Here is a 19,518-nt window from a genome sequence, read left to right as displayed (position 1 = left end):
GGTTTTAACTGGGAATAACTCAAAGCAGTATTGTTGCCCTCCCCCTCCCCCTCCCCCTCCCCTCCGCAAGCCTGGGGCAGCAGCTCCTGTGGGGACAATGAGCCCCTAAATGTGCTTCAAGGCCCCTGGAGGATGGCCCTGTGGGTGTGTGATCTTAGTATGGAAGTAATCACGTGAGCAAATCTAATGTGAGTAAATCACAGACTTCCATCTGTAACTTTCTGGTGGTCTCCCCAGCACTGTATATTGGGGTGCATGGGTCTGAGGCTCCAGAAATTGGTTTGCTTTCCTCCCTCTTCTGGTCCAGGCTGGGAGGGGTGTCGCTGGGCTGCAGAGGGGGCAAAAGGCGGGTGAGCGGCCTGCCCCTCTCCCACCCACACAGGCGGGATGGAGGCTGGAGCCCGGCGGGGGAGCTGTGTGTGTGTCCGCTGACTGGTGTGTATGTGTGTAGGTGTGTTGTGTGTGTGTGTGTGTGTGTGTGTGTCTACTGACCAGACTAGAAGCATCATTGGTGTGTGAGTAGATGAGAGGAGGGTGTTGGCTTGAGGCTGTGAGCCTCTGTGAACATTTAAAGGAGGTGAGCATTTGAATGAGTCAGAGCCTGGAGAAAACACCCTCCCGGGGCCCGCAAGGCTCCTCGTGGTCTGGCCCCACTACCTCCCTGCCCCGTCTCCTGGACTCTGCCCCTAGCTCTCTCCCGCTGCTGCGGCCACCCTGGCCCCCGTTGCTCCTCAGACATGCTCCAGCCTTGAGGCCTCGCCCTGGCCAGTCCCTCTGCCTGAAATGCCCTTCCCGCAGACCTGTTTGGCTCACCTCCTTCAAGTCTCGGCCCTGACTCACCTTCTCAGTGAGGCCCGCCGGGCCACCCTATTTAATATTGCAACTTGCCCACCCCCTGGGTAAGACAGAGCTCCTTACCCTGCTCTGCAGGTTCCTTTTTGCGTAACACTGATTTTCTCCCCTCACCTCTATGATTTGCCCATATATCATGCTTGTTGCCCGTTTCCCCCGCGAAGACGAGGATCTCCAGGTGTTCTGTTCGCTGATGCGTCCCGAGCACCCAGAACAGTAGCATTTATTTGACGGCATATTTGCCTCTAGTTTCTCATCTGTAACACGGGGACAATAAGAGAAGCTATCCACTTCAGAGAGTTGTTGGGAAGACTAAACGAATGAATACCTAAGAGCACCGAGAACGGTGCTCGGCACACAGCTTAATACACGTTAGCTGTTGTCACACTCCATCACTGCTTGGGAGGTGGGATTGAGTGAGTGAGCCATGTGAGGGATCCAGCACACCGGCCGTCACCCAGGGGTGAAGGTGCTTCCTAAACGCTTCTCGCTTCACTCTCACCCCACCCCTTAAAAATTCCCAGGAAGGGAAATTCCCTGACCTCTTCCAGTCATGGAGCCCGTACTTTTGGGCCCTCTTTGGGTTAGGAAGTTAGTTATCAGTAAATTTACTATCTGTTCGGGTTTTGTTGTTGTTGTTTGTTTTTTATCAAAGGAAGAAGCAAGCAAGAACCCAGCCTGCCCCACCCTGGGCTGCATAGCTCCCAGGTCCTATAGGTAGTTAATAGCATGTGACTAACAAGCACATCCTTTGTTGGGTGTGATAGCAGCTTGGACTACGCGGCACCTGAGCCCAGGAGTCGGGTGCCCAGATTCTTCTCCCAGCTCTGCAACCCCCGATAGGCTGGATGACTGGGGCACGTCCCAACCCCAATCTGAGTCTCTGCTCTTCCCTGGTAAGGGGTTGGGATTAGACCATTGCTAAAGTCTTTCCAGACTCATCTGTTCATCCGATTTTTATGGAGCACCTGTTACGTGCCAGTGCTGCTAGAGGGGATAGAGCAGTGAGCAGAGGACACAAGTCCTTGTCCCGTGAAGCTGACGTTCTGGGCGGGGGGAGGGTGAACAGTAAATAATTAACACAATTGGTAAATCATGTACTATGTTAGAAAGTGGAGTGTGCTATGGGCAAGAGAAAAAGCATAGCAGATTAAGAGAAGGTGAAAGGGTTTGGGCGTGGGGAGGGCAGACTCAGCTCCATGTGGGCTGCTCAGGGATAATCTCCTTTAGCGGTGACATTTGAGGTGAAGGACATCTTACATTCCAGGAACCTACGAATCTCTGTGATTCTCTATTCCGTTCGGGGTCCCCTGGAGTCCCCATCTCTTATTTTCTCTCCTTCTCTGAGCACACTGAGCCCCAGCTTGCCCAGTGGGTGACGGGGCCAGAAGACAGGTCAGCCAAGTCCCCAGCGGTGGTGAGTGATCTATCACCGTCTTTATTCACATTCCAATATTTCACGGCTCCTGTGGCTCTGATGGAATCAATATGACCTTTTATTCTTCACCTCGCTTAAGGCTCAAGGTCAACAGCCCAGCTGCGATCTATCGGCTGCTCCCTCCACTGGCTGTCTGTGAGCCAGGGAGCCCCATGGCTGCCAGAGATTCATGGCGCCACCTCCCAGCCCCACGCTCCGCCTGCCCCCAGGCACTGGGCCTGGGCCTTGCCTGGCTGAGGAAGCAGCAGCCACGGTGGCTCAGGGGACCATGGCTTATTGAGGGCAGAGACCAAGCCATAAACCTCCCCCCTCTCCCCTGAGCACTGCCCATCACTAAGGTTGAACCCATGACCCGGGTTTCATTTCAGTCCTGGGAGGGGGCAGCCACGGGAAGGCCAAGCAGCCACGGTTCAAAGGGCAAGTCATATATTAGAACGCCAAGGGCACGGCCATCAGTTTTCTCAGCATGGAGAAGGGACGAAAAGGCATCGGCCTGCCTGCCTCAGATGGAACCCTCCAGGCCCTTCCGGCAGCCGAGGCCCCTGCTTTCAGAGAAGCCTGGTTTTGCCTGTCAGACACCACCAGCACTCCTGGAGGTTCTTCCACTTGTCTGACGGAGACCCATCCCTGCAGCACCCGCCTCTTTCCTCTCGTTTCCTCCTTATGTGTGGGTGGTGGGTGGGAAGGGATGGTCTGGTTCATACTTCCCCTGCTTCCTCATGGTAGTCTGAGTGACACGGGCTGCTGGTCTGGGTTCGCTAATAGATTAGGTGGCTGGGAAGGGGTGGCTAGACAGTCTAGAAAGGAAACGCAGTCACTGGCCTGTATTTTGAACACACCACCTGTGACCCTAAGATACCATCTTGCTCCTCTCCATCCTAACTCATGTCCTGGGAGGAAAAGGAGGGGTCAGGAGCTCTCTGGAGCACAGCCAACCTGGGTTTGAATTCTGGCTCTGCCACTTCCAAGCTGGGAGAACTTGGGCAGCTTACTTACCCTCTCTGATCCCAGAGATTCCTACCCTGCAAAGCACCCATAATAGTCCCAGCTGTCTCCCAGGGGTGGTGCACATGCTCGATGAGGGGTGGGGGGGGGGGGTGGGGGGAAGCACAGAGCAAGCACTCAAATGCTAAATGTGTATTAGCAAGGCCTCGACGTGCAGACTCTAGAGCCAGTCCACCTGGGTTCAAATCCCAGGTGGGACACCTTGGGTAAGCTTCTTAACCTCTTCGGGCCTCAGTTTTCTCATCAGGATAATAACATCTCATGGGGATGTTGCAGGAATTAAATGGGCCAATAAATGGAAAGCACTTAGAAGAGCACCTGGCACGTAATCATTTCTCAGAAAGGTCGGCTCCTATTATCATCACCATGACTGGAGGAGAAACCATCTGCGATCACTTGGCACTTTTGACCTAAGCCCCATCAACTGGTTTTGGGATTTATAATCCACCAACCTCCAACCAAGCTTATAAAGGGCCTTGCAACATAAAAACATATATAAAACGAGACGAGTAAATTTTTAAAATGCTTTATGGCAGATCATGAGCCGGCAAGAAGGCTTGAACTAGAGGACCCCAGGATGCTTGCTGTGATGGCCAAACAGTAACCTCACTTACAACCCCCGCATACCCACCAGGTTGCCACACAGTGCTGGGCCACTTCATCCTGGGAAGAGCCTCGGGAGGAGGGGGAGTGATGGCCTCAGAACATGTGAGGGCCACCCTTTCAGTGTGGGACTTGGACCAGAGGAGGCCAGTGGGGCTGAGGCAGCCTTCAGATGAGGGGCACCCCCGGCCCAGTCCACTTTGCTCTGGTCAGGCCACATCCAGCATACTGCCCACTGCTGGATCCCACACATGCAGAGGGATGGCACAACCTGGTACACATCTGAGGCAAGAGACCAGGAGATGTGCCACAGGACCCACCCCAGGTCCCTTCCTGCTCCAGGGACAGACATGACAGCCCTTTACCTGTAATCCCTCCCACGTCTCTTCACTGATCGCCCTCCTACTTGACCTTCTGGGTCACCTCCAGGAAGCCTTCCCTGACCGCCCCAGGCTCTCATAGGCTCACACAGCTTATCATACCTGTAGTATCTGAATCAGTGACTACACAAGTACCTAGTCCTTTAATGCCTGTCTCCCCGGGAAATGTGAGCTGCAGGAGGGCAGGGGTGTCCCATTCTCAGCTGTCTTCCCCGTGAGTGGCCCAGACCCAGCATCATAAATACCTCTTGAATGACGAAAAGTAAAAGGCGAAAATGGACGGTGGCAGGGAGGGAAGATGTTGCATCTGAAAAAAATAGCACTAGGTGAACCATGAGAATTATCTGCAAAACTTAAATAGACATATTATGGAAGAAGAATGAGTTTTATTCCTGATAAGAATGAAGACAGAATCTACGGCTAGGAGGTAGAGGGAGATGGAGTTTGGGGCCTGTAAAAAAAACTTCTTAGCTTAAAGGCACCCAGCAGTGATCTGGGCTCTTGAATAAAAAAGAGGGCAGGTTCCTGGGTCTGGAAGTTATCCCCACGTGGGGCCAGTCAGCATCCCAAGGAGGTGGTAGGCGTGGGGGTGGTCAGTAGGAAGGGTGGTGGGCATCATAAGGATTCATGAACAAAGGAGAGAGCTGGCCTGGATGACTTTGAACTGCCCCCTTTTCACTCTGGACTTTTTTCAGTCTATGAGAGTAGCAAGAACTAGGCCCATTTTAAAGATAGAACAACAGAGTCACAAGAGAGTTTTAACAAATGAACAGCTGAATTGGTCCCCAGACCTTGGCTTTTCCTCCCTCTCCCTGAGCTCTCTCAAGCCCTCGGCAATGTGTCCACACAAGGGAACTAGGCTTTGAGGATGCCTGATGACCCCTTCCTGACCCCCTCTCCCTCCTCCTGTTAGAGCCTCCACTGTGCCCTCCATCATGTCTGCATCCTCTGTTGGCCAGTCCCAGAGGAAACCACTTGAGTATCTCCCATGGCAAATGCAAAGAAACACATCTCTAATGGTGGGATTTCAGATCTTCTGATCTTTTGTGAAGGCAGTATTTTTGGATGGGATTCTATTCCTAGGCCCACTCTAGGCAGGACGAGGGAGACTGGAGTTTGGGTCTGGACCTGGGCAATCCTTTCCCGACCTCAGGAAGGTAGCCTCCACCCACTCACTTCTTCTGCAGGACAGAAGCTTCTTTCCAGCGCCCCTACCTGAGGGAAAGGACTGCTGAACACCAGCCTAGCCAACCTGAGAATTTTCAAAGCCTCCCTGTTCCACGCAGACCTTCTTTAGATCGATAGTCAAAGCTTGGCGGAAAAGCAGCCTTGGGAACCAGCCCTTGGCACTGGCTCATAAACGGTGGCATTCTGACGGGTGGTAAAAATATCTCTCTGGTGTTCAGTGCCAGCTGCCGCCACCATCTCAGCTTCTAAGATCCTGTCTCCATGCCCAGGACCTCAGCAGCCTCCGCACCTGTCCACACACACACCCCAGGAGACAGAACACAGGTCACCCAGCCCCTGACCACTGGCCACCCTCACGCCCACAAATCCCACCCCAGTTGTTGCAGCCAGGCACCAGCAGAAAAGGCCCTTAAGAGCCACCAGAGAGGGAGATGCATCCTCAGAAATACTGCAGCACATTCCTAATGAGCTAATTAAGCAAGAACATAAATAATTACTCCCTATCAGAGTGAGAGGACTTGGGGGGAGAGGGGGTGATGACTGAGGAGCTGGGACAGTGATGGGTGAGCTGTGATGCTCTGGAGGGGGAGATGGGAAACTCCTGTCCACTGTGGCTGTGGGTTGGGCCTCAGGGAGGTCCCCGGGCCAGGGAGATGGAGCCCCAAGGAGTCTGCCAGAAACATCATCACAAAATGCTGATTTGTTCCCTACCTGAGCGTTTCCTGCTCACTCACGTGCCCACGCCCTGACCTCCCTCCACCGTCATAACAAGCCCAAACGGGAAATTTTGGTGGAAGGGGTCGTTCCCCCCATTTTATGGATGTTGACATTAAGGATCAGGAGGGTCTCAAGACATTGCTAAGACCCCTGAAACCGTCCTCTACCTGGTCTCCCTGCTTCCACCCCTGCCCCGATAGTCTCTTTTCCACTCAGCTGCCAGAACCTTCTTTCTTAGTCACATCATGCCCCTCTCCAGTGTTCAACCACCCAATGGCTCCCATCCCATTCCAGATAAAGTCCAAGGCCTCGCCATGGCCTACGAGGCCCTACACGATGCAGCCCCATCCAGTTCTCTAACCTCATTCACTGTCACCCTTCCTCCAGACTCCCTGGAGTCTTGCTGCGTCTCCAGCGTCCTACCCTAAGGGCCTTCGCACTTGCTGCTTCCCCTGCATGGCTCTTCCTCTCACTCCATTCAGGTCTCTGTTCCAAGTTCACTCTTTAGAGAGGCCACCTCTGACCACCCATGTAAAACAGCGGCTCCCCAGTCTCTGTCTCCTTACACTACTTATTTTTCTTCCTAGTGCACATTTAAATTTTTTCTTCCCTCTCCTCCATAAGAATGTAAGCTCCTTGTAGAAAGCACTTTGCCTATCTTGTTCTAACCCTATGGTCTTGACTAGATTTTACCCCAAAGCAGACACAAAATAAGTATTTACTGATTGAATAAATAAAAGTCTAGATACCAAAAGTCGAAGTGTGGTTTGTGCCTAGACTATCCAGTTCCAAATCCAGAGTTTCTCCACCACAGGTCATTTCTCCCCTCAGAACTTGACCATGGTTCCCCACTGCCAACAGGAGAAATCTTGAAGTCAGGAACAGAGCACTGGCTACAAACTCCAGCTCTGCCACTTCCAAGCTGGGGAACCTTGTAAGTCCTGTCACCTCCCTATGGCTCAGGGTCTTCAACTGTCAAATGGCAATGTCATACCTCACAGGGTTAATGTACCAAATAAGAGAATAACTTACACAGCACATCTTTAAAACCATACCTAGAATGTAGTAAGGACTCAGTAAATATAGCTATTGTGTGTGACACTCAAGGCCACCCTCTGTCTGCCCTCTTCCATCCTCTCTGAACAAACGTCTTATTATTTCCCTAGACCAGAGGGTCTCAAAGAATGGCCCCCAGATGGACAGCTCAGCATCACTGCGAGAATGCATTAGAACTGCAGATTCTCCGACCCCACTCCAGACCAAATGAGTCAGAAGCTCAGGGGGGCTGGGCCCTGTATCAGTGTGCTAACAAGTCTGCCAGGTGATTCTGATGCGTGCTCAAGTCTGAGAACCACTGCACTAGAGACAGCCTTTTCAGCAGGTAAGCCAGATGTGGTAGACTGAGCTGTTGGACCTGGTTCTTCACTTCTCTTTAATAAGATAAAACCTCCACAGCCTTGCCGTGGCCTGACAGTGGGTGATATGCAGGCCCTGCTTGGCCTTGTAACTTGCTTTGGCCCATGGGATTTAGCAGATGTAATGCCAGCAGAGGCTTGACATTTGCTTCTTCACCTGCCCACTTGCATTTCTGCTATCACCATGAGAAGAACATACTCTGGGTGGCCACTACACCCTACCTGGGCTCCAGAACGAGATAAACAGAGAAGATCTAAACCAGACCCAGAGCCTGGAGCCCAACCCAGCTGAGACCAGGTGAACTCCAACCAACCTGCAGACCCACGAGTAAGAAGATTCAATAGGTTGTATGTCACGTAGATTTTGAACTTGGTTGTCACGCAGCACTATCCTGGTGACACTGACTAATATACTGGGGCTCTCAGGGGTCCTTGACCAGGCCTGATCATTCCTGCCTCGGCCTCTTTATTGCTTCCACCTAAAAGAGCTAACCCCTCCCCTCTTCCTTCCAAATCCCACCTACTCCCCCGGACACAGCTTATACCTCACTCCACCTGCTCCCAGAAGCTCTGCCCCATCCAGCCACAGAATACACCCCTCCCAACCCAGGCATGTGAATGCACTTCCATTAGCTCATGAAAAAGCTCAAGTGTATCAAGTTCACCAAGCAAATTCATTTACATTTTCACCTTTTGGGTGGCTAATTACTAAGCTGAAATGCCCCTTAACTTAGTATCATCACTAACTAATTACCTGGTTAGAAGGTTAAGGGTCTTATAGTTCCGTGTGGTGTTTCATTTCTGAACAAGTACCTTCCTGACGCTGCAACAGTAGTTAGTTCCCACCCACAGCATCAGCCCTGCAGCCACAGCACAAGTGGGAGCCCGTCTTTGGAGCCCACCCCAGCTAGAAATAGCTCTCCTTTGTAAATAGCTAATGAGCTTGTTCATGCGTGTTGCATGTCTCCATTGCCCTGCTTTCACCTTGGGCTGGCATATCACAGTCTGGTTTTGTCTGATTCTGTGGGCTCACCACCCCCCACCACCTCTGAGGCTCTGAAGATGATGGGCATTAATCTGACTTCATGTTTGTAACCCTTCTGTCACCTACGGGGTGCCCACTCTCGTCACACACACACATGCCGGACCACAGGCCTAATTGGCAAGGACTCAGACATCCCTCTTGGCTTCTCTCTCTGTCTCAGTGTCTCTAGAGATGAGCAAAGAGCACTCACAGAGTGGCAGAAAATCAGCCCAGATCACCTTCCTTCCCAGGCTGGCCTCAGCTAAACTACACACTGGCTACTGGCTCCCGGGATTTTGTGGGCAGGTGCCAAGAGACGTGGATGACACAGACGCTTTCGCCCATATGGCTGTGTGGCGGTTGCACTCCTGCCCAACACCCATCCTCTTCTAACTCCCCTGCAGAGCCCTGATTTTATTTGGGAAAGCAGCATACCTGAGCAAATGACCAACTTTCTCGGGCTCTGACGTGGTCTGAGGAAATACAATGAGATGGAAGCAGGAGTCATCGGGTGGGACTTCTGGGGGACTCTTTAAAGGGGCTGACTCATCCAGAAGGTTGGTACCTGTCTTAGTTGGGCTTTCCCGGGAGCAGACTCTATGATGAAGATTTGAGTGCCAGTAGTTTATTTGGGAGGTGGGCCCAGGATTCTCTAGAATGCGGAAGAAAGGCCAAACAGGCTGTTTCGCTAAGCAACTTACCCTTGTGAGCAGTCTGGGCTCAGTCCTACTGGGACCCTCTGGGAGACAGCACAGAACATGCCTCAGCTGTCCTTCTTCTTTCCCCCCGGGGGAGGAAGCTGGGGTATTAATCCTCCAACTCCCTCTGGCATAGGGTGGGGCTGCTCCTGGGGACGTCAACTCTGCTGCACTTCAGCTGCCCTCCCTGTGGGCTGGGCACACCTGAGGAAGTCCCAGAGGGAAGGGTCAGTGAGCCACATGTTGAAGACGGCAACTGACCTAAGAAGGAGCTTCAGTCCCTGAGGCCCATGGAACTCCCATACCAGCACTGAGCTATATCCCTCTGGAATTCCATGACATGACAGAAACAAACCCCCAATTTTGTCAAACCACTACAGTCAGATCTTCGCTACGAGAAGCACTTCACACTATCTGAAGATGCTCTTCACGTCTTACATCTTTTATCATTTCACAACATCCTTGTGAGTTATTATCATCCCCATTCCGCAGATGAGAAGCTTGAGGCTCAGAGAAGGAAAGGGAGGGGATAAGAGACCACGTCTGGAGCCCTGGATTCGATCCTCCTGGTATTAATCACTAAGCCTCAGCTGAGGGGTAAGAAAAATGACTCCAGCAACTAAAATGCACAGGATGCTTTTGTTTCCTAAATGTTTCACATGCTTTATCTCTTTGGAGATAACCCCATTTGAAGGGGTTTGTATTTCAATGTTATAGACGAAGCAAAGTCTCAGAGTGGTGAGATGACCAGGGCAAGGTAGAGCTGGATGGGAAGCCAGGTCTCCTGACTTCTTCCCTCACCAGAAGTTCAGAGACCAAACCCCAGCTGTGGGATTTACAGCAGCTCTGCCCACCAGTACTGCCCATTCCCTAGGTGCAACGGCCCAATGCTGAACACACACCAGAGTCACCGGGGGAGCTTTAACAACACGGATGCCTGGGCCCCACCCCAAGCTGACTCAGGATCCCTTGGAGAGAGGATACAGCTCCCCATGGATTCCGGTGCACAGCTAGGTTTGGGGAACACTGGGGTGGTGGGAAACCTCAGGCTCCAGGTCAGAATGCCTGGGTTTCACACTTCCCCCACCCACAGTTCTCCTGGAGCTGTTACGAGGCTGAAAGGAGCTGGCTGCTGTGAACATGTTTGGGGGAAATTCTAGTTGTCAGGTGAGTGTTTGTGTTTGGTGTCATTCTGACGGCTGCCACCACCAGCATGATCCCCGAGTCCCAGACACTCCTCAAGCCTAACCCCTCCCTCTGTAAACCTTCTTTGGTAATTTCCTGGTGAGAAATAAGTAATATCCCCACCCGCACCCCCAAACCAACCAAATGTATATAAAATTAACAAGGAACTGGTTCTCTGGTTCTCACTTGCTAGAGGGGGAAAAGCCACATTCCAAAAGAAAAGTAGACTGGATGCGCAATTCTACTCCCTTTACTCCTGCTAATTATTTCTCCCTTCGAAGATGTCTTCAGACAGAACTTTTTGAGAATAAAGAGTGAATGACAAGTAGAGAATTTAGTCACTTCTGAACAGATGCCCTGAAGGTTTTTGAATCTGAGTGGAGTCATCTTCTTGTGCAGAGCAGGAGGGGCAGGATGATAAAATGGTGATATGATTTGAGATGCTCTTGGAAGGTACCCCTGAAAAATGTCTCTCCTATGCACAAACTTGCTGTGGGTTTTGAAATTCCACCATTAGAGATTCACTCCTTTGGGTCTTTCAGAGTTTCCAATTGAACTGCGAAGATTTCTGAAAGGGGTGACACCTTATACTTTGATCTCTTAAAACTCTATCAGATTGTTTTCCTAATTTACAGTTCTCTTAGAGTAAGGTTTTGAAGAATGGAGCCACAAGAAGAAGCCTGGAGAACAGGGACGAAAAGAGGGGGCTAAGAAAGGAAAGTGGACAGGCTCCTAATAACAATAAGTAATGACATGTATCCTGTACTTCACAGTTGACTATGAAAGATGCACTTTCAAATAGGTGATCTCATTCAGTTCATGCCACTGTCTATATAACATATGCAGAAAGGAATCTCTGTTCCCATTTTACAGACAAGAAAACAGAGACTGACAGTGACGCAGTGTTTTGCCCATGATCCCAAGACTAGTAAATGGTAGAGTTAGGGTGCACACTCAGGTTCTAGAAGTGCTAGCTGCCTCTTTGTCTTCTGTATATTACTGGCAGTGCATTGTGCCTAGTTTTAAAAGAACTACATTTCCCAGCCCCCCTTGCAGACATGTGTGGCCATAAGAGATATAAGCAGAAGTTATTGGGTAGAGTTTCAGAGAACCTCTTCCCCTTTGCCCTCTGGCTCGTCTGCTTTTTATCTTTCCTGCTGTATAGAAAGGAGATGTGAAAGCTAGAGTGCCAGCAGCCATTTTGCACCATGAGGGAACCTTAAGGACAGAAACTGTGTGCTGAGGATGGCAGATGAGAGAGGTAGGAGCTGGGCCCTTGGTGGCCATGCTTCCCAGAAACCCAGGCTAAACTCTCTTCCACTGGACTTCTCTTACACAAGAGACATAAAGCCTTATGAACTTAAATCTCATTAGGTTAAGTTTTCTATCCATCCTAATTGCCACGGCTAGGCCTTAGAAATGTGGGGAAAGCAACTAAAGCTGGAAGAGAAAATCTCAGCAGACTCCCAGTGGGTTACCCCATCCTTCCGAGAAAAAGAAGTTATAGTTGGTGCCCCCCAGCCCAAGTCTCCAGCCTTAAGGAAAACTCCTTGAGGTATCAGTGAGATGTGCCCCACAGCATGATACCTGGCATTGGATGTAGGACACCACATTTCTAGTCTTTGCTTGTGGAACCTTGGGAAATCCACTCAATTCATTAAAGACGTAGTTTCACCATCTATAAAATGGGTATAATATTGGTCCTGTCCATCTCCACTTGTGGACATCAGATTTCTATTGTCAAGCAATGTAAAAGAAATTTAGAAAAATATAAAACCCAAGGCAGGCTGATCTGGCTCTGACCAGGGAGTTGCCAGGGATCTTTCTACCCCACACACCCCAATTTCCTTCTTCACACCTTTTTTTCCTCTGCCTGTCAGGGTTCAATCCACTGTTTCAGGAGAAGCTGAGATGTCAAAGAAGCAGCTGAGTCAGAGAAACTTCCCCCTGTATAGGTGTCAGGTTTTGCATATGGCATGACCCTTCCTTTAGGGAGCACCTGTCCCTAGCAGTTTCTTCCCATATCCACAAGATCCCAGGTTCATCAGTAAATTTGCCTCCACCCCAAGGTGGGGAGGGCTACATTTTCATGGGGTAGGGGGGACCAACTGAGGTGTTGATTCATAACATCCTGATGGGGTAGAAACTGGCTGAATCTGCCATTTTATTTTTTCCCCAGAGGGGAAACAGAGCAACAGTTAAAAAAAAAAACAAAAAAACAATGCCCTAACCCCAGCCTTGCAAAACTCTGTGGGGTGGTTCAGTCTCCCCCAAGGTGGGGAGTATGTCTGACAATCATGGAAGAATATGGCATGGAAAGGGGGGTCTGAAGATAATTGGGGGTTGGGGCATGGAATGGTTACTATCTTCTACCACCTTCAGGTCTCTTGCCTCATAACCCCTCACTTTTTCTACACGGAATTGATGACAACAGACTAAGCTGCACAAAGACAAGGCTGCATCCTGGCTAATTCCACACTGTGCTATAGAAGTATGCTGGCTGTTCCCCTGGCCCTCCTGGGGACTGTTCCAACATCATGCCTGGAGGCAAGTGTTTGTGAATGTCATTTGGGCTGCTAATGACATGCAGGGCACTTAACTTACCATGTCACACGGGGGATGAAGCAGAGCTGGGATGGGCTTCTGCTTTCTCATGCACGAGGGGAGGCCCCCTTCTTTCTGACTCTCCTCTCGCCATCCTTCCTCTTCCCCTCAATGACTCCTCCCCACCCCCCTGACACTGCCCCCATTAATGCCAGCCACTTCCTGAAAGGGCAGGCCCTGGGGCAGACAGATGCAGGAGCTGGCCCTCCCCAGTCACACGGGAAACAGGCCAGGCCCCACTTGTGGACTGTATGTGTCCAGCATGACCCAGGGCTGCCGGCAGGGCTCAGCCGTGTGTACTCAGGGAAGGCAAATGGCTTGGGAAGTCAGCAAAAACCATTAGATAATTAGGGAGCTAATTATCTGATTTAAAAAAATAAAAGCGAGACACTATTTCATAGCCAAATTCAAATCCTGAGTTATCCATGGCTTGGAATTAGCCATGTCTCTGCTCCCCCTTCCTGGTATATAGAATGGAACCTGATGTTTCAGACACAGCTCACAGCCCCCAGGGCTTCTGTAGGCCCATGGTGTTGGTCAATGGTGACCTGTCAATGACGTGTCCAATCTGGCTGGACAACTGAGCCTCCACCAAGGTCCCTGTCTGTGGCCTCAGGCCTCAGGGCTTAAACCCCTATGAGACAGGGCACCCTAACCCTGGGAGGCAAGATGCCATGTGGCCCCAGCTGGCTAAAGCAGGTGGATTTAGCAAGTGTGGTAACCATACTGTCTTGATCATGGGATAATAAGAAAACAGAGCCATAGACCATCAGGGTAGGCTCACTTAAGTCAAATGTTACAGTTAGGCTGACCACTCAGCATCCCTGGCATGGAGTTAGTCGGGTTCTACTTGAACCCTTCTGGTACGGGCAGCTCACTACTTTATGGCAGCCCTTGCTTATTCTGCTGTTGGGCAGCTCTGATGTTCATTTCCATTCTGTTCAGTTCACCAGGTGTTGACTCAATAGCTGTTGTGGGCCAGGACTTACTAGGAGCTAGGGATCCACAGATGAGTAGGTATGAATAGCACATGCTAGAGAGGAAGAAAGACACAAGCCAAATCATTTTGCAGCCAGATGGAGAGCAATGAGAGAGGTAGGTACAGACGCTGCTATTGAAAATTTTTTATTGTAATGGGTCAGTGCCTGCTTTCGTATGTGTGTGTGTGTGTGTGTGTGTGCGTGTGTGTTCCTCTCTCCTACTCATACATTCTTTGAATAAATTAAGGGATATATGACTCCTTTCCCAAATCCTGTCATCTCCAAGGTAACCTCTGCCCATCTCACAAGATTCTAGAATCCCATTCTCATCAACGGATCTCTGGATATATTGCCATTGGTAAAGATAATCTCTTGAGACTCTGTCATCCTGTATTAAACGTGTTACAGCTCCACTCCGACCAGCTTGAATGATTCAGTGATTAAAATCGTAACCTCCCATGATCTGAGCACTTCACCTCTGTTAACACAACCCAAAATTACAGGAGTCTTTTGGCAGCTCCATCACCTTGCGGCCATGATGTCCTTGAGATCAGCTAAAACTCTGAGCCGATGCCACACAAAATTCCAGTCAACCCAGATGTGCCTCACCTTGAACTCATGCAGTTGAGTTTTTGAACTGAAAGAGAATACATATTTTCTGTGTCATTATCCATGTCAATAAGAAAACATACTGAGCAGTACAGAATGGGGGCAGGTATGGGCACAAGGCAGGGGGCTTTCTCCCATGCTCACATCAATTTGTTAAGCAACCTGATTACTTGACCAGTTACAAGTCCACTTCACCAGTTCACACGTCTCCATTTTGGCCCAAACACAGGGTAAGATTTTTGTCAAGTGTCCTTTACAATTGTGATGTGCTCTGTTTATGGCAGTGAATCACAGCCATAGAAACTCCTAGGATGTTTTCCAACAGCATCTATCACCGCAGAGGTTCTGGCCCACTTCCCCCTTGGAGATGCATAGGGGTGAGGGTCTCGTGGAGAATCCTGTGTCAGGAGGGATGTCACTGAGGAGGGCTGCCCTCGTGAATGACAAGGAGGCAGATTGAAAGAACTACTGGGTCACAAACTAGTGAATATAACAAAAAAGAAACAGACTCACAGATATAGAGAACAAACTAGTGGTTACCAGTGGGTGGGAGGGGCAAGATTGGGGTAGGAGATTAAGAAATACAAACCATTATGTTTAAAACAAGCTGCAATGATATATTGTACAACACAGGGAATATAGCCAGTATTTTGTAGAAACTATAAATGGAATATAACCTTTAAAAATTGTGAATCAGGGCTTCCCCGGTGGCGCAGTGGTTAAGAATCCACCTGCCAATGCAGGGGACACGGGTTCGAGCCCTGGTCCTGGAAGATCCCACATGCCGCAGAGCAACTGGGCCCATGTGCCACAACTACTGAGCCTGCGCTCTAGAGCCCGCGAGCCACAACTACTGAGCCCATGTGCCACAACTACTGAAGCCCGTGTGCCTAGAGCCCGTGCTCCGCAACAAGAGAAGCCACCGCAATGAGAAGCCCGTGCACCGCAACGAAGAGTAGCCCCTGCTCGCCACAACTAGAGAAAGCCCGCGCACAGCAGTGAAGACCCAACACAGCCAAAAATAAATAAATAAAATAAATTTATTAAAAAGAAAAATTGTGAATCACTATGTTGTACACCTGTAAATTATGTAATATTGTACATCAACTATACTTCAATTTAAAAAAAAAAGAAAGAAATACTGGGTCATAGTGTCCCCTGAAGACAGCTGAATACTTGGGCAGGATTTGTCCCCTGGAAACCCATGCTGGGTCCTGGCAATCAGCATTCTTTGCCAAGGGCTTATAGCCATCTGTTGAGCAATTCTGCCCAGCCTAGCATCCTATGCTCTATGGGGTCTAGTCTTCAAAAGGAGACTATCCACCCTTTTCCCATCTTGGGCACTTCTCTTTCCCTCCATGCTGTCTCAGGCCCACCCCCATGGGCTTGGGAAACTCAGCTAGTGTCCTCTAGTCCTGGAATGTGACCCTTTGGGTACGTGTGATGTGTCTCTGTTGGCCTTGGTTTCCTCCTTGAGTATTGGTCTTGCCCTTCCCATGTTGCCTGGATTCCAGTTCTGTCTCTGCTACTTTCCATGTAACACCTTGGGTGAGTTTCTTATATGGGAAGTGGAATAACAATAGTTCTCACCTCCTGGGGTTTTGAGAAAACTCAATGAGTTAGTACACATAGAGCCCTCAGAATAGCGCCCGGTTCAAGTAAGCTCTCAGCGCAGATGTGTACCATTATTGCTGGCCCTGTTCTTGCCGGGGAAGGTGGAGGCCAATTGGAAACTGTGCAGCTTTCCCTGTGGCTCTTGTCTAGTCCTCCTGCAGCCTCCTTCCTAACCAGCACATTTGTCCTTCCTGCTGTGAACATGGATTAAAAGCCCTGCCCTCTGTACAGTGTGTGCTCCTCTTTAATATTCACCTTTGGATAGAAGCCTTTCTGCCCCGCTTTTGTACACATCCCTCTTGAAGGGATGTTGAAGGCCAAGCGTGTCACAGAGCCACTGTGCAGCCCACTGGTGTCTCTTCTTTCTTATGGGAACAGTTTGCTTTCTAAAAATCCACTGTATCCTTCTTGGAATCTCCCATTTGTCCTAACAGCCAGCTTCACTGTTTGGGTGAGGGCAGCACAGCCATGGTGGCTAAGTCTAGGCACCAGATCAGTCCTGCCTTGTTCTGGCTGCACAACCTTGGGAGAGTTTTAATTCTCTTGGTCTTTTATATTTCTTGGTATGTCCAGGAGATTTAAATGAGATATTTACTTCTTGGAAAGCTACATTGAAACCCACAGTAAGCTGGCAATAATGTTGTCTGGTGATTGCTGTTACTATTATCGGGCTACAGACTCACGCTGTCCTTTTTCTCTAAATTTTGGAAATCCAACTTCTTAAAGACTGAATTGCATATCTAACCATACTCTTCCCGTTTCTCGCCCAGGATGGCAGACAAGATAATGGTCTCAACTCTCACCATTACTGTTACTATAACCATCACTATTGCTAATAACAATAATAATAATAATTTGTATTCCTTGAACACTTACTATTACGTGCCTGCACTGTTTGGAGAGCTTTCCATGCGGCTTCTCTTCTAATCTTCAAGACCACAATAAGGGGAAATCTGCATTGTTATCTGCATTTTTTCCCTAAGATTTCTGACGTTTCCATTTACTTCATTTTATTGCACGTTGCTTTATTGCACTTTGCAAATATTGTTTTTTACAAATTAAAGATTTGGGGCAACGCTGCATTTAGGAATTCTATAGGGGATATTTTTCTAACAGCATTTGCTCACTTCATATCTGTGTCACATTTTGGTAATTCTCGCAACATTTCCAACATTTTCCTTATTGTTCTGTTTGTTATGGTGTCTGTGATCAGTGATCTTTGACATTACTACTATGACCCACTGAAGGCTCAGATGATGGTTGGCATTTTTTAGCAATAAAGTATTTTTTAGTTAAAGTTTGTACTTTTTTTAGACATAATGCTGTAATACACAATAGACTACACTATAGTGTAAGCATAACGTTTATATGCACTGGGAAACCAAAAAAAGTCATGTGGCTCGCTTTATTGCAACATTCACTTTATGGGCGTGGTCTGGAACCCAACCCAAAATATCTCTGAGGTGTGCCTATATTTCTATCTATAAAGCTAGCGTCTCCAGGATCTCAATCACCAAATAAAAGCACTTTGAATTCAGCTTTGAGTGACTTCAGAAGTACACCTCCGATCCCTCCCGCGGCCCTCGGAGGGTTTCTGAGACCCCCAGGGAGGGGTACCATCTTGGCCACCTTGGCTTGCTGCCACCTTGATGCCAGTATCTCCCCCTCACAAACTGCATGTCCCTTCATCCTGCGTCTTTGCAAACCTCAGAGCTGGTAGCTTTTTGCCTTTACACTTTGTATCAAAGTCGAAACCATATAATAAATTCACAAGTGAAGAAATATACTTATTTTCAAAAGGTCAACCTCACAAGGTATCAAAGAAATGCAAATTAAAGCAAGGTCCATTTTTCACCTATGAGATTGGCAAAAATGAAAGTAATTATATATTCTATAATTGGCAAAGGTGCAGTCAAAATGGGCACTGTCACCTTCCACCGGTGAGAGGATAAATAAATGTTTATATGCAATGTATAAAGGTTATAATTTACCCGTGAAACCAGTGATTCAACCCTTAAGAAAATATGCTAAGGAAATCACTGAAGTTGCACAAATGTATTTATGTACAAAGATACATCCATTGCTGCATTACTTTTTTTTCTTTGCTGCATTACTTCTAATATTGAAAACTGGAAACAACCTAAATGTCCAACAATAGAAGACTGATTAAATAAATTACGGTGCAGCCAAATGAAAAGTACTTTTAATACCATGGGATCTAAGCAAGCTGCAATGTTGAGTGGAAAGAATTAAGAAACAAAGGACACACTAGATTGATCATAAGTATTATTTTGAACTGAAATAAAACTTAGAGGCCAAATGCTCCTGGTTAATTTTGAGTGGTGGGATTACAGGTCATTTTTTTCTCTCTCTTTATCATTTTGTCTATGTTCCAAATTTTCTACAAAGACTATTACTTTTATAAGTAGGAAAAATATATATGCAGATTGTTTAATTTCATATATATATGAATACATAACATATATTGTTTAATTTCATATATATATATATATATATATATATATATATATATGACATGCATATACTTCAGTTAAGTTCTAATGCTGTTTTCTCTACATCCTGAGAATGAAGCTGTTCTCCAGACAAGCTACACATATGACGCCAGGTAAGGGAAGTTCCTTGGCTCCTGCAGCTTCCATGGTGTACCCACCCTCCATCTCATGGACTCCGTTTGGTGAATAAATGCCTTCCTTTCCCCACAGCTTCCCATCCAGAGACCGATTCATCAACTGAGAAAGTCAGAGTAGGAAGAAACCTCATTGACAGATCAAGGTTCTTGACCTCTCTTGTACCATGGACGCTTCAGCTGTCTGGTGAAGTATATGGGATCCCCTCTCAGAATAATCATTTTAAATGCATACAATAAAACACACAGGATTTCAAAAGAAACCATGCATTCCTTGAGCTGTAAGATTCTAGGCCATGTCTGTCATGTTCAACACAAGCTGAGGCTGGCCAAGGAGGAAACACACCTGTGGTCAGCCCCCGACCCTTTGGCCTGGACCCATCATCTGTGGGCACCTCCCTCCCTCCGAAAAACGTAGGCAATTCTGTTGCAGCTTTTCAGTCTTAATCTCCCTTTCTATCAGCCTAGGAAATGGCCCTTTGATTATCACAGAAGGAGATGAACATCAGTGTCTCCATTTCCAGATGAGGAGACTGACACCCAGAGTGATCAGGACAGG

General features: G+C 48.5%; 1 protein-coding gene across 1 annotated transcript in view; it reads right to left on the bottom strand.

Annotated features, from left to right (window-relative positions):
- Positions 1–19,518, bottom strand: part of LRFN2 (leucine rich repeat and fibronectin type III domain containing 2) — a 177,013-nt gene that overhangs the window by 14,871 nt on the left and 142,624 nt on the right. The gene's annotated exons all lie outside the window — the stretch shown is intronic.

This window comes from Pseudorca crassidens, chromosome 10, assembly GCF_039906515.1.
Source record: "Pseudorca crassidens isolate mPseCra1 chromosome 10, mPseCra1.hap1, whole genome shotgun sequence".
Lineage (NCBI taxonomy): Eukaryota > Metazoa > Chordata > Mammalia > Artiodactyla > Delphinidae > Pseudorca > Pseudorca crassidens.
The sequence above is the reverse complement of the archived record's forward strand: the minus strand, read 5'-3'. Positions and strand labels throughout refer to the sequence as shown.